The sequence below is a fragment of the Ipomoea nil genome, unplaced genomic scaffold, assembly GCF_001879475.1.
Source record: "Ipomoea nil cultivar Tokyo-kokei standard unplaced genomic scaffold, Asagao_1.1 scaffold2044, whole genome shotgun sequence".
Taxonomy (NCBI): domain Eukaryota; kingdom Viridiplantae; phylum Streptophyta; class Magnoliopsida; order Solanales; family Convolvulaceae; genus Ipomoea; species Ipomoea nil.
In genome coordinates this window covers 412-8154 of record NW_017618472.1, presented here as the reverse complement: position 1 = coordinate 8154, position 7743 = coordinate 412, and the positions used below count along the sequence as shown (strand labels likewise).

Sequence of the window (7743 nt, the reverse complement as noted above, 5' to 3'; positions counted from 1 at the left end):
AAAATAAAAGCATTGGTAATTAAAAAAAGGAACGTACGGGGACGTAATTGTCATTATTAATTATCAATATGTGGTGGTAGTGTAGTTGGCTAGCATGTAGGTGTCATAGCTTTTGAGTGATCCTGAGATCGAGAGGCCCGAGCCCCTCACATCCCATATTCCGCAAGTGGTTTTTCACCTCGCCCAGTGAACTAGTAGCTACAAAATTAAAAGAACAAAAAATAATGTTTCCGTTGCTGGGATTTGAACCCAAGTCTCTCGGGTGAGAGCCGAGTATCCTAACCAACTAGACTACAACAGATTCATTTTTCCATTATGTCATCATTTGAATATCGACAAAATTTTACAGTGGACCATTATCCACACAGCTGTGTGGACCATTTTCCAAAACGATGTCGTTTCTTTTAATGAAAAGAAACCGCACCCGTTCTGTGAAATTAGTTCGGTTTGTATAACATTTTCAATTTCATTTTATTTATATTGTAGTTTCATTTCAGCACAACTAATGTTTCATTTTGTTTAAACTACAGTTTCATTCGACATTGTATGTACAATAGTCTTATTACAATGTGACTTGTTATTGAATATCATATTATACTCACTATAGTCTTATTACAACACCACTAAATTATAATTCTAATTCAACTACGATTTTAATTTACAATATACACTCAAATATGTCAAATTGTTATTCTGTTTCATTTTATATACACTATAGTTTCATTTAAAAACAACTAAAGTTTCATTTTGATATAACTATAGTTTCATATTACAATATAACACTCAATATGTGAGACATGTATGTTATTCGGTTTCTTTTTATACATACTGTAGTTTCATTTCTGCAAAACTAAAGTAACATTTCAATCCAACTACAATTCTATTTGACAATATACACTCAATATGTGAGACATGCCATTCAGTTTCATTTTAGACATACTGCAGTTTCGTTTCACACAACCAAATTATCATTTCAATTCAATTACAGTTTCATTTGCAATATTTGCGAGACAAAGTATTCAGTTTAATTTGAAATACACATTAGTTTCATCTTATTATAAACGCATAAAAAATATGATATTTGTTAAAATTTAACAGTGGTCGATTCTTTAATTAAAGACACGATGCCATTTTCGGAACGTGGTCCACTAAACTGTGTGGACCAAGATCCACGGTATAAAAACCGCCTTTGCACACCATCGATCTTGCATTATCTAGTGGCCTATAATTCCCTAACATAAAAGCATTGGTAATTAAAAAAAGGAACGTACGGGGACGTAATTGTCATTATTAATTATCAATATGGGGTGGTAGTGTAGTTGGCTAGCATGTAGGTGTCATAGCTTTGAGTGATCCTGAGGTCGAGAGGCCGAGCCCCTCACATCCATATTCCGCAAGTGGTTTTCACCTCGCCGTGAGCTAGTAGTACAAAATTAAAGAACAAAAAATAGTGTTTCCGTTACTGGATTTGAACCCAAGTCTCTAGGTGAGAGCCGAGTATCCTAACCAACATGACTACAACAAATTCATTTTCCACTATGTCATCATTTGAATATCGACAAAATTTTACAGTGGACCATATCCACACAGCTGTGTGGACCATTTTCCAAAACGATGTCGTTTCTTTTAATGAAAAGAAACCGCACCCGTTCTGTGAAATTAGTTCGGTTTGTATAACATTTTCAGTTTCATTTTATTTATATTGTAGTTTCATTTCAGCACAACTAATGTTTCATTTTGTTTAAACTACAGTTTCATTCGACATTGTATGTACAATAGTCTTATTACAATGTGACTTGTTATTGAATATCATATTATACTCACTGTAGTCTTATTACAACACCACTAAATTATAATTCTAATTCAACTACGATTTTATTTTACAATATATACTCTAATATGTCAAATTGTTATTCCGTTTCATTTTATATACACTATAGTTTATTTAAAAACAACTAAAGTTTCATTTTGATATAACTATAGTTTCATATTACAATATAACACTCAATATGTGAGACATGTATGTTATTCGGTTTCTTTTTATACATAATGTAGTTTCATTTCAGCAAAACTAAAGTAACATTTCAATCCAACTACAATTCTATTTGACAATATACACTCAATATGTGAGACATGCCATTCAGTTTCATTTTAGACATACTGCAGTTTCATTTCACACAACCAAATTATCATTTCAATTCAATTACAGTTTCATTTGCAATATTTGCGAGACAAAGTATTCAGTTTAATTTGAAATACACATTAGTTTCATCTTATTATAAACGCATAAAAAATAAGATATTTGTTAAAATTTAACAGTGGTCGATTCTTTAATTAAAGACACGATGCCATTTTCGGAACGTGGCCACTAAACTGTGTGGACCAAGTCCACGGTATAAAAACCGCCTTTGCACACCATCGATCTTGCATTATCTAGTGGCCTATAATTCCCTAACATAAAAGCATTGGTAATTAAAAAAAGGAACGTACGGGGACGTAATTGTCATTATTAATTATCAATATGGGTGGTAGTGTAGTTGGCTAGCATGTAGGTGTCATAGCTTCTGAGTGATCCTGAGGTCGAGAGGCCGAGCCCCTCACATCCATATTCCGCAAGTGGTTTTCACCTCGCCGTGAGCTAGTAGTACAAAATTAAAGAACGAAAAATAGTGTTTCCGTTACTGGGATTTGAACCCAGGTCTCTAGAGTGAGAGCGAGTATCCTAACCAACAGACTACAACAAATTCATTATTCCACTATGTCATCATTTGAATATCGACAAAATTTTACAGTGGACCATTATCCACACAGCTGTGTGGACCATTTTCCAAAACGATGTCGTTTCTTTTAATGAAAAGAAACCGCACCCGTTCTGTGAAATTAGTTCGGTTTGTATAACATTTTCAGTTTCATTTTATTTATATTGTAGTTTCATTTCAGCACAACTAATGTTTCATTTTGTTTAAACTACAGTTTCATTCGACATTGTATGTACAATAGTCTTATTACAATGTGACTTGTTATTGAATATCATATTATACTCACTGTAGTCTTATTACAACACCACTAAATTATAATTCTAATTCAACTACGATTTTATTTTACAATATATACTCTAATATGTCAAATTGTTATTCCGTTTCATTTTATATACACTATAGTTTAATTTAAAAACAACGAAAGTTTCATTTTGATATAACTATAGTTTCATATTACAATATAACACTCAATATGTGAGACATGTATGTTATTCGGTTTCTTTTTATACATACTGTAGTTTCATTTCTGCAAAACTAAAGTAACATTTCAATCCAACTACAATTCTATTTGACAATATACACTCAATATGTGAGACATGCCATTCAGTTTCATTTTAGACATACTGCAGTTTCGTTTCAACACAACCAAATTATCATTTCAATTCAATTACAGTTTCATTTGCAATATTTGCGAGACAAAGTATTCAGTTTAATTTGAAATACACATTAGTTTCATCTTATTATAAACGCATAAAAAATATGAGATTTGTTAAAATTTAACGGTGGTCGATTCTTTAATTAAAGACACGATGCCATTTTCGGAACGTGGTCCACTAAACTGTGTGGACCAAGGTCCACGGTATAAAAACCGCCTTTGCACACCATCGATCTTGCATTATCTAGTGGCCTATAATTTCCTAAAATAAAAGCATTGGTAATTAAAAAAAGGAACGTACGGGGACGTAATTGTCATTATTAATTATCAATATGTGGTGGTAGTGTAGTTGGCTAGCATGTAGGTGTCATAGCTTTTGAGTGATCCTGAGGTCGAGAGGCCGAGCCCTCACATCCCATATTCCGCAAGTGGTTTTTCACCTCGCCGTGAACTAGTAGTACAAAATTAAAGAACAAAAAATAGTGTTTCCGTTGCCGGGATTTGAACCCAAGTCTCTCGGGTGAGAGCCGAGTATCCTAACCAACTAGACTACAACAGATTCATTTTTCCATTATGTCATCATTTGAATATCGACAAAATTTTACAGTGGACCATTATCCACACAGCTGTGTGGACCATTTTCCAAAACGATGTCGTTTCTTTTAATGAAAAGAAACCGCACCCGTTCTGTGAAATTAGTTCGGTTTGTATAACATTTTCAATTTCATTTTATTTATATTGTAGTTTCATTTCAGCACAACTAATGTTTCATTTTGTTTAAACTACAGTTTCATTCGACATTGTATGTACAATAGTCTTATTACAATGTGACTTGTTATTGAATATCATATTATACTCACTATAGTCTTATTACAACACCACTAAATTATAATTCTAATTCAACTACGATTTTAATTTACAATATACACTCTAATATGTCAAATTGTTATTCTGTTTCATTTTATATACACTATAGTTTCATTTAAAAACAACTAAAGTTTCATTTTGATATAACTATAGTTTCATATTACAATATAACACTCAATATGTGAGACATGTATGTTATTCGGTTTCTTTTTATACATACTGTAGTTTCATTTCAGCAAAACTAAAGTAACATTTCAATCCAACTACAATTCTATTTGACAATATACACTCAATATGTGAGACATGCCATTCAGTTTCATTTTAGACATACTGCAGTTTCGTTTCAACACAACCAAATTATCATTTCAATTCAATTACAGTTTCATTTGCAATATTTGCGAGACAAAGTATTCAGTTTAATTTGAAATACACATTAGTTTCATCTTATTATAAACGCATAAAAAATATGAGATTTGTTAAAATTTAACGGTGGTCGATTCTTTAATTAAAGACACGATGCCATTTTCGGAACGTGGTCCACTAAACTGTGTGGACCAAGTCCACGGTATAAAAACCGCCTTTGCACACCATCGATCTTGCATTATCTAGTGGCCTATAATTCCTAAAATAAAAGCATTGGTAATTAAAAAAAGGAACGTACGGGGACGTAATTGTCATTATTAATTATCAATATGGGTGGTAGTGTAGTTGGCTAGCATGTAGGTGTCATAGCTTTTGAGTGATCCTGAGGTCGAGAGGCCGAGCCCTCACATCCCATATTCCGCAAGTGGTTTTTCACCTCGCCGTGAGCTAGTAGTACAAAATTAAAGAACAAAAAATAGTGTTTCGTTGCCGGGATTTGAACCCAAGTCTCTCGGGTGAGAGCCGAGTATCCTAACCAACTAGACTACAACGATTCATTTTTCCATTATGTCATCTTTTGAATATCGACAAAATTTTACAGTGGACCATGATCCACACAGCTGTGTGGACCATTTTCCAAAACGGTGTCGTTTCTTTTAATGAAAAGAAACCGCACCCGTTCTGTGAAATTAGTTCGGTTTGTATAACATTTTCAGTTTCATTTTATTTATATTGTAGTTTCATTTCAGCACAACTAATGTTTCATTTTGTTTAAACTACAGTTTCATTCGACATTGTATGTACAATAGTCTTATTACAATGTGACTTGTTATTGAATATCATATTATACTCACTGTAGTCTTATTACAACACCACTAAATTATAATTCTAATTCAACTACGATTTTATTTTACAATATACACTCTAATATGTCAAATTGTTATTCCGTTTCATTTTATATACACTATAGTTTCATTTAAAAACAACTAAAGTTTCATTTTGATATAACTATAGTTTCATATTACAATATAACACTCAATATGTGAGACATGTATGTTATTCGGTTTCTTTTTATACATACTGTAGTTTCATTTCAGCAAAACTAAAGTAACATTTCAATCCAACTACAATTCTATTTGACAATATACACTCAATATGTGAGACATGCCATTCAGTTTCATTTTAGACATACTGCAGTTTCGTTTCAACACAACCAAATTATCATTTCAATTCAATTACAGTTTCATTTGCAATATTTGCGAGACAAAGTATTCAGTTTAATTTGAAATACACATTAGTTTCATCTTATTATAAACGCATAAAAAATATGAGATTTGTTAAAATTTAACGGTGGTCGATTCTTTAATTAAAGACACGATGCCATTTTCGGAACGTGGTCCACTAAACTGTGTGGACCAAGGTCCACGGTATAAAAACCGCCTTTGCACACCATCGATCTTGCATTATCTAGTGGCCTATAATTCCTAAATAAAAGCATTGGTAATTAAAAAAGGAACGTACGGGACGTAATTGTCATTATTAATTATCAATATGGGTGGTAGTGTAGTTGGCTAGCATGTAGGTGTCATAGCTTTTGAGTGATCCTGAGGTCGAGAGGCGAGCCCCTCACATACATATTCCGCAAGTGGTTTTTCACCTCGCCGTGAGCTAGTAGTACAAAATTAAAGAACAAAAAATAGTGTTTCCGTTGCCGGGATTTGAACCCGAGTCTCTCGGTGAGAGCCGAGTATCCTAACCAACTAGACTACAACAAATTCATTTTTCCATTATGTCATCTTTTGAATATCGACAAAATTTTACAGTGGACCATGATCCACACAGCTGTGTGGACCATTTTCAAAACGGTCGTTTCTTTTAATGAAAAGAAACCGCACCCGTTCTGTGAAATTAGTTCGGTTTGTATAACATTTTCAGTTTCATTTTATTTATATTGTAGTTTCATTTCAGCACAACTAATGTTTCATTTTGTTTAAACTACAGTTTCATTCGACATTGTATGTACAATAGTCTTATTACAATGTGACTTGTTATTGAATATCATATTATACTTACATGTATGTTTATTAGTTTCTTTTTATACATACTGTAGTTTCATTTCAAAAACTAAAGTAACATTTCAATCCAACTACAATTCTATTTGACAATATACACTCAATATGTGAGACATGCCATTCAGTTTCATTTTAGACATACTGCAGTTTCGTTTCAACACAACCAAATTATCATTTCAATTCAATTACAGTTCATTTGCAATATTTGCGAGACAAAGTATTCAGTTTAATTTGAAATACACATTAGTTTCATCTTATTATAAACGCATAAAAAATATGAGATTTGTTAAAATTTAACGGTGGTCGATTCTTTAATTAAAGACACGATGCCATTTTCGGAACGTGGTCCACTAAACTGTGTGGACCAAGGTCCACGGTATAAAAACCGCCTTTGCACACCATCGATCTTGCATTATCTAGTGGCCTATAATTCCTAAAATAAAAGCATTGGTAATTAAAAAAGGAACGTACGGGGACGTAATTGTCATTATTAATTATCAATATGGGTGGTAGTGTAGTTGGCTAGCATGTAGGTGTCATAGCTTTTGAGTGATCCTGAGGTCGAGAGGCCGAGCCCCTCACATCCATATTCCGCAAGTGGTTTTTCACCTCGCCGTGAGCTAGTAGTACAAAATTAAAGAACAAAAAAGTGTTTCCGTTGCCGGGATTTGAACCCAGTCTCTCAGGTGAGAGCCGAGTATCCTAACCAACTAGACTACAACAAATTCATTTTCCATTATGTAATCTTTGAATATCGACAAAATTTTACAGTGGACCATGATCCACGCAGCTGTGTGGACCATTTTCCAAAACGTGTCGTTTCTTTTAATGAAAAGAAACCGCACCCGTTCTGTGAAATTAGTTCGGTTTGTATAACATTTTCAGTTTCATTTTATTTATATTGTAGTTTCATTTCAGCACAACTAATGTTTCATTTGTTTAAACTACAGTTTCATTCGACATTGTATGTACAATAGTCTTATTACAATGTGACTTGTTATTGAATATCATATTATACTTATTACAA

General features: G+C 32.9%; 4 non-coding genes across 4 annotated transcripts; all 4 read right to left on the bottom strand.

The window, feature by feature from the left end:
- Positions 1–228: 228 nt before the first annotated feature.
- On the bottom strand, positions 229–301 carry TRNAE-CUC. Its single transcript has one exon. It is a non-coding gene; the product is annotated as a tRNA-Glu (tRNA).
- A 3599-nt stretch (positions 302–3900) lies between these two features.
- Positions 3901–3973, bottom strand: TRNAE-CUC. The gene has a single exon. It is a non-coding gene; the product is annotated as a tRNA-Glu (tRNA).
- Positions 3974–5125: 1152 nt separating this feature from the next.
- On the bottom strand, positions 5126–5198 carry TRNAE-CUC. Its single transcript has one exon. It is a non-coding gene; the product is annotated as a tRNA-Glu (tRNA).
- Positions 5199–7369: 2171 nt separating this feature from the next.
- On the bottom strand, positions 7370–7441 carry TRNAE-CUC. The gene has a single exon. It is a non-coding gene; the product is annotated as a tRNA-Glu (tRNA).
- Positions 7442–7743: the final 302 nt, after the last annotated feature.